The following is a 5,770-nucleotide window of genomic DNA, read 5'->3' on the forward strand; positions in this document are numbered from 1 at the left end:
AAGAGGGAGAAAGAGGAAGGGATGCAGGGAAGAGGACCATTCTGTGCACGCCACCGTGGGTGGCATCGCATTCATGAGCCTCTAGCAGTTTGGCATTGCGTTGAAGACATGGTCCCCAGCAGCATAAAGGGTCTGAGAAGAGGGCTTCCTGTGTGTTGGAGAGAACCCAGGAAGGCTGCCTGGAGGAGGCGAGACTGGAGCCAAAGGATGGTAGACGGGAACTCATGCGAAGAGGTCTCCAAACCACTGCTTTACGTTCTCACCCTCAAACCACCTCCCTCCACAACCCCAACCTTGAGTTAGAGCGTCTAAATTTCCAAGTTAAGTGTGTATGTGTCAGGGGGAGGGGGAGGGGGGAGTAGGCCTCAGAGCAGAATGTACATGGAAAATGTATGACATTCGAAGAGAAAAGGACAGTAGGACTTGGTGGCTGAAGCCACAAGAAACGTGGGGATGAGAGAGGAGCAGGAGTCAAAAGCGAGTTCCCGGCCCGGGAGGCCAGGCGTCCTCTCTCACCCCACCCAAGTGCTTCATTTTTGTTAGCATGGAAAGGATATCGTAAAGGCCAAATTACACAACCGAGGAGGAAGTCCCAAGGCAGACGGAGGGAATAATAGAAAGGGCTGTGGAGCTGACACTGTGATTCATTATTGTTCTTTAAGGTAAGAAGAAGAAAAAAATAATTGATCCTGGATGAAGAAATTGGTCTTGGCCGAGCCCGGGGCTATGGGAGATGGGTCTGCTCCAGAACTCCCCGGGGGCCTGTGGTTGAGGGGTGAGGAAGATGGAAGGTGGGGGGGTGTCAAGAGACATTTTGTTCAAGACTGGGGATGGGAAAATCTCGAGGACTGGGTTTTACTGCCTGGGAGGAAGCAGGACATTGGCAACACTCGGCACTGTCCCTGCAGACGGACCTCACTGCCAGCGTAGCTGGTTCAAAACAAACCTTCGGCCTGGAGGCAGCCCAACTCGGGCCTCGTCTCCTTCAGGGCTGGAGATGCAGACGAGAGATGGCGCAAGGCAGGGAGGTCCACGGAGGGGAGTGGCGGAGCACGAGCTAAACGCCACGCTAGCGTCCCCACTCCCAGCAGAACCCGGGCCCCTGAGCCACCCTAGTCCTGGCCGTTGCAATTAACCTAGAATAAGATCCCCAGTGATCTAGCTGCTAGCACGATGTTGGATAAATATTTATAGAATTTTCCACTGGTTTGATATGAGCTGACCCATCCAGTGACCAGGATTAATTCGATTCCTTCTGTGGGGAGTCCGAGGGGCATCCCTGAGCTGTTAAGGGGGGGTATTGGACCTGCCAGAAGGGAGAAGACAGCCGGCCTGGAGGCTGAGGCGTGGGAAGCGTTTCGACAGTCTTCCCTTTCCATTTCATGCCCCGCTAAGAGCAGTGAGAACACTTAAACCCACATGTGCCTATGGTCTGTAAAGCATTCTCAGGCCCTGTTTGGATGGGACAACCCAGGGCGTGGAGTAGAGAGACTGAAATAACGACATTTCTAGCACAGTCTAACGGTCTAAGTCAAAAATAGCAAACTTTTTCTTTAAAGGACCAGGATAGCGAACATTTTAGGCTTCGCGGCCAAGAGGCAAAATTTAGGAAATTAGGAGAGGACGAGAGCAAAAAATTCTATAAAATCTTTGTTGGTGAAAAAATATAATAATTGTAATTAAGTCCTATTTTTTGTAATGCGGTTCAACTAACGAGATGAAGGGATTCTTGGGGGGATCACATTTCATTTCATGCAGATCCAGAGTCAGTGGCCCCATCATCCAAATCGGCTGCTAATGCTCATCTGTGAATGCCGATCTAATGGATTTTATGTAGTTCACGTTTGAAAGCGTCTTCCCCGTGATTTGTAACTCACCAAGCAGCAGTGCCAGGCTGTGAAACACCAGCAACTACTCAGCTCTGTGGAAAAAGCCACCATAGACAGTAGGTAAAAAAATCAGTGTGTCTTGTTCCAATAAAACTTTATTTATAAACGCTGAAAGTTGACGTTCATATAATTTTCACAGATCACAAAATAGTCTTCTGGTTTTTTTCCAATTATCTAAGAATGTAAAAACCGTTAGTCCGTGGGCCATACAAAAACAGGTGGTGGGCCAGATGTGGCTCATGGGTCACAGCCTAGTGTGGCAAGTTAAACTGTTCATAATCAAGATTGTCAAGGGACATCTCTGATGTCCCATGGTTATTCCTAATGTCTGTCTGGTGGGGAAGAATGACCTGGGAAGAAGGCCAAAGAGCTGAGATCAGATGGGACTAAAAATAAGAAGCGACTGAAACCTCCCCAGCCTCAGTTCTGGAATGAGGGGTCTCCAGACTGCCCTGATTTAGCGAGTGTGGCTGGACTTGACCAGTGGCCTCCTGGGCTAAGCCTCCTTGGATTCTGGAAGCCTGCCGGTGGAATCCCTTTTTGTCTGTGTGGCCATTCCAGGCCCCCAGAGTCTTAACGCAAACACAGGGGTTTCCGAAGGAAGGAGCAGCTGCCTGAGGTGACCTCCAGACTGCAGGGGGCAAAGTGGCGGGTGGGCTGAGTCACCGAGAGCAGCGCTTAGTGCTGGAGCTTGAAAACGGCCTTTATCTCTAGCTGCTCAGGTGGAGTGTGCCACCTGTTTATGAGTAAACTAATGGCCTGATCTCAGCTGGAGGCAGGGTAATGGGGCAAGGCAGGGCTGGAGAACACCCAGGCATGCGGCCCAAGGTTTAACCCTTTCTAGGCAGCAGCGGGTGAAGGTATGAGCACCAGACTCATTAAAGCACCATCTCTACACAACCATCCTGTTTTCAGCTGGTCCCTCCAGGAGAGGGGAGAGCCCCGCTCCAAAGCAAGACAATTCAGCCCCACCGAGGTCCCGCCAGTGTATTGAGTGTGCAGCTCTTAACAGCTTTGAAACAGCTCAGAAGAGCTCTGAGTCCTTTACTCATACAGCACATAGCCACTACGCCTGCTGCGTGCCGGGCTCTGCTGGGGATGTGGCGTGAACAGGACCAGCCGCTATCAGCTGCGTTCAAGCTGCATCGTTCTTCGATGACTCCTTAGCCCCGTCTCCACGCCAAGGCAGAGAGTTCGTTATTCTCCCCATTTTACAAAAGAAACCACTGACACGCACAGGGTCCCCGGCAAACAAGGGTAGAAGGGGGTGCTAACTCGGATCTCCTTTGTCTGACACAAAGAACTTTGTCTAACAAAGTTCTCACTTTGTTAAAGCACAAGATAGTTTTTAAAAATCCTCCACTCTTCAGTTATTTATTCACTCACGGAGTCCTCTTCTCTGAGGTCCCTAGTGACTGGCACCCTGCACCAGCCAGCACGGAGAGCTTGGGACGTAAAGACAAAAGAGCTTGTTCCTGTTCCTCAGAATCAGTGCTCTAAGGGGACCACAGGGGTCCTGGGCCCCACTCCCCACACCAAGTGCAGTGAAGGAGCCCTGGGAACAGAGTCCTCACGCGGAGATTGGGCCACATGAGAGCTAAGAGACAGACCTTCCACTTACTATGTGCCCTTGGGCAAGACACTTGCCTATATGAGCCTCAGTTTCCTCATCTGCCAAATGGGCATAGCGAGAGTCTGCACTTGAGTGAGCCGTTGTGATGGGCAGAGTAAGGGGACATGTAAAGAGCTTGACGTGGCACCTGACACAGTCAGCACTCAATACGTGGTGATTACTACAGGTCCAGGGAAGGAACCCCATAAGGGTGGTCTGGAATTCAGTAGGATGATTTCGTGTGTCTATTTGTATTAATATTGTGTTTCTAGATTAAACATAATTGCACAGCGAGGCAGTATACGTACCTGTCACATTTACATCTGTGATCTAGTTGAAGTAGGTATTACTTTCTTCCCGTTTTGCAGACAGGGAAACTGAGGGCCAGGGATATAAAGTTCTCCAAGATCGCACAGCAGGACAGGATAAAAGCCCGCGTTAGAGACCGAGTCCCAGATGCTGTCCCTGCACTGGACGTCCCTCTTGTCACGTGGAGGAAGGAGCGCGGCTGTGATGTTGATGGATTAGACGGGAAAACGAAGGTTTAAATGTTGGCGAGAAGGGCTCAGAGATGATGGGGAGGCCCTGGCAGGAAGGACCTTGAGGAGCGGGAACGGGTGACTCCGACAAAAGCAGAATCCATCCAGGATGACGCCCCTGCCCGCGTCCGGCCTTATCTTTTCTGGATGATTCTCTGTGGTCCTACCAAGGGGCGCAGGAAGGGGGAAGGAAAACGAAGACCAGCTGCTGCTTCGCTTTCCCCAAGCTCCCCGAAGGATTTCCACCTTCGGGCTTATTTCATGCAGCCAACGAGGATGAAGCTAATGACGCAGCCCTTCCTTCCCATACCTCGCCCCTCCCCTCGGCCAGGGGAGATAAGTCCTGATTGATTTTTGTACTGATTCGGGGAAAATCACTGTGACAGAATGATCTGGTATCTGCTTACACAGAGGAAGCCCCCAACCAGAGGGCCCGATTGATCTCAATCAAAGTTGGCTGATGATTGGCATGTGTTGGCGGATACTTGCCAATAATTTTAGAACCAACCCAGGATAAGCGCATCTCAAGACCCTTAACTTCATTAACATCTACAAATGTAATTTTCCAAATTCCCCAATCCTTACCTTCCAACAAAATCCCATTCACGGGCTCCAAGGGACGTGGCCTTACCTTTGTGCAGACACCACTCAGGCTTCTACGAGCACAGAACCGACAGCACAGGGTTCAAATTAATTGACTCGCACAAGGAGATGTTGGTCCATGAAATCAAATCCTTCTGTAATGTTAGGAAGGGCTCAGACCGCGGCTGGCTCACGATGGGCCTTCAGTAAATGTTCATCGGCTCTTCCAGGCACCTGCTTGGGGCCCATAAAACACAGTCCCTGTCCCATAGGAGAAACCGGCAAAAGCCTCGGTAAGCACGAAACCTCAGCGATGCCGAAGGGAGCAGGCCGCATGAAGCCGCTTTGCATCTGGAACATTCCCCCCACTCGTAGTCACGTGTTTAACCCCTGGCTTGCCCAATCCTTTCATTTATTCAACGAATATGCTTTAGCGGCTACTCTGGGTCGGTTCTGTGCCAGGTTCGGGGGATAAAAGGGCTGAGGAGCCCTCATTTAATTGAAATGGAATCGTCTACTCCCACTTTACAGACGGGAACAGCAAGGCAGGACACCTCAGCCTGCATTTGATGGGCGCGGATTTCTATGGATGGAGAAAACCTGGCATCTGCTTGCTGATGTTGTCCCCTCTGTCCTTCTTCCTCCTGGCTCAAGCTCCTTGAAGGGGACATATGCCAAGCCAGGGCGAGCAGCCGGAGATGGGGAGGGAGGCCTCATGTTAGCCTGGCGCAAGGTGAATTCTTTATGTCGAGAACCAGACGAGTTGGTGGCCCGGATGCTGAGAAGCTGGGGAGGAGAAATATTTCCCAGCAGGAGTGTCGACTAACCGCTCTGTTGAGAAATCTCTCCTCTTCCCTTCGCCGGGCTCCAGGCTGCGCTGGCTGTCCCAGACAGACCAGGCCCTTGTCCTGGCTTGCCTTCTCCCGGCCAGCCCTCTCTCTGCTCTCCACTTGGATGACTTTTACACACTGTTCAGGCTCAGCTCAGCTGTCCCCTCCGTCCAGCTGGGCCAGGTGTCCCTCCCCATGCTCCTTCAATACCCCATACTTCTCTCTCCTATCATTATCCTCAAGATATATTATTCTGTTATTTTCTGGGTGAATCCCCCTACGGTGACCCCGATGGGGCCCAGATGGTGACCCCGATGA

The sequence above is a fragment of the Pteropus alecto genome, unplaced genomic scaffold, assembly GCF_000325575.1.
Source record: "Pteropus alecto unplaced genomic scaffold, ASM32557v1 scaffold40, whole genome shotgun sequence".
NCBI classification, from domain to species: domain Eukaryota; kingdom Metazoa; phylum Chordata; class Mammalia; order Chiroptera; family Pteropodidae; genus Pteropus; species Pteropus alecto.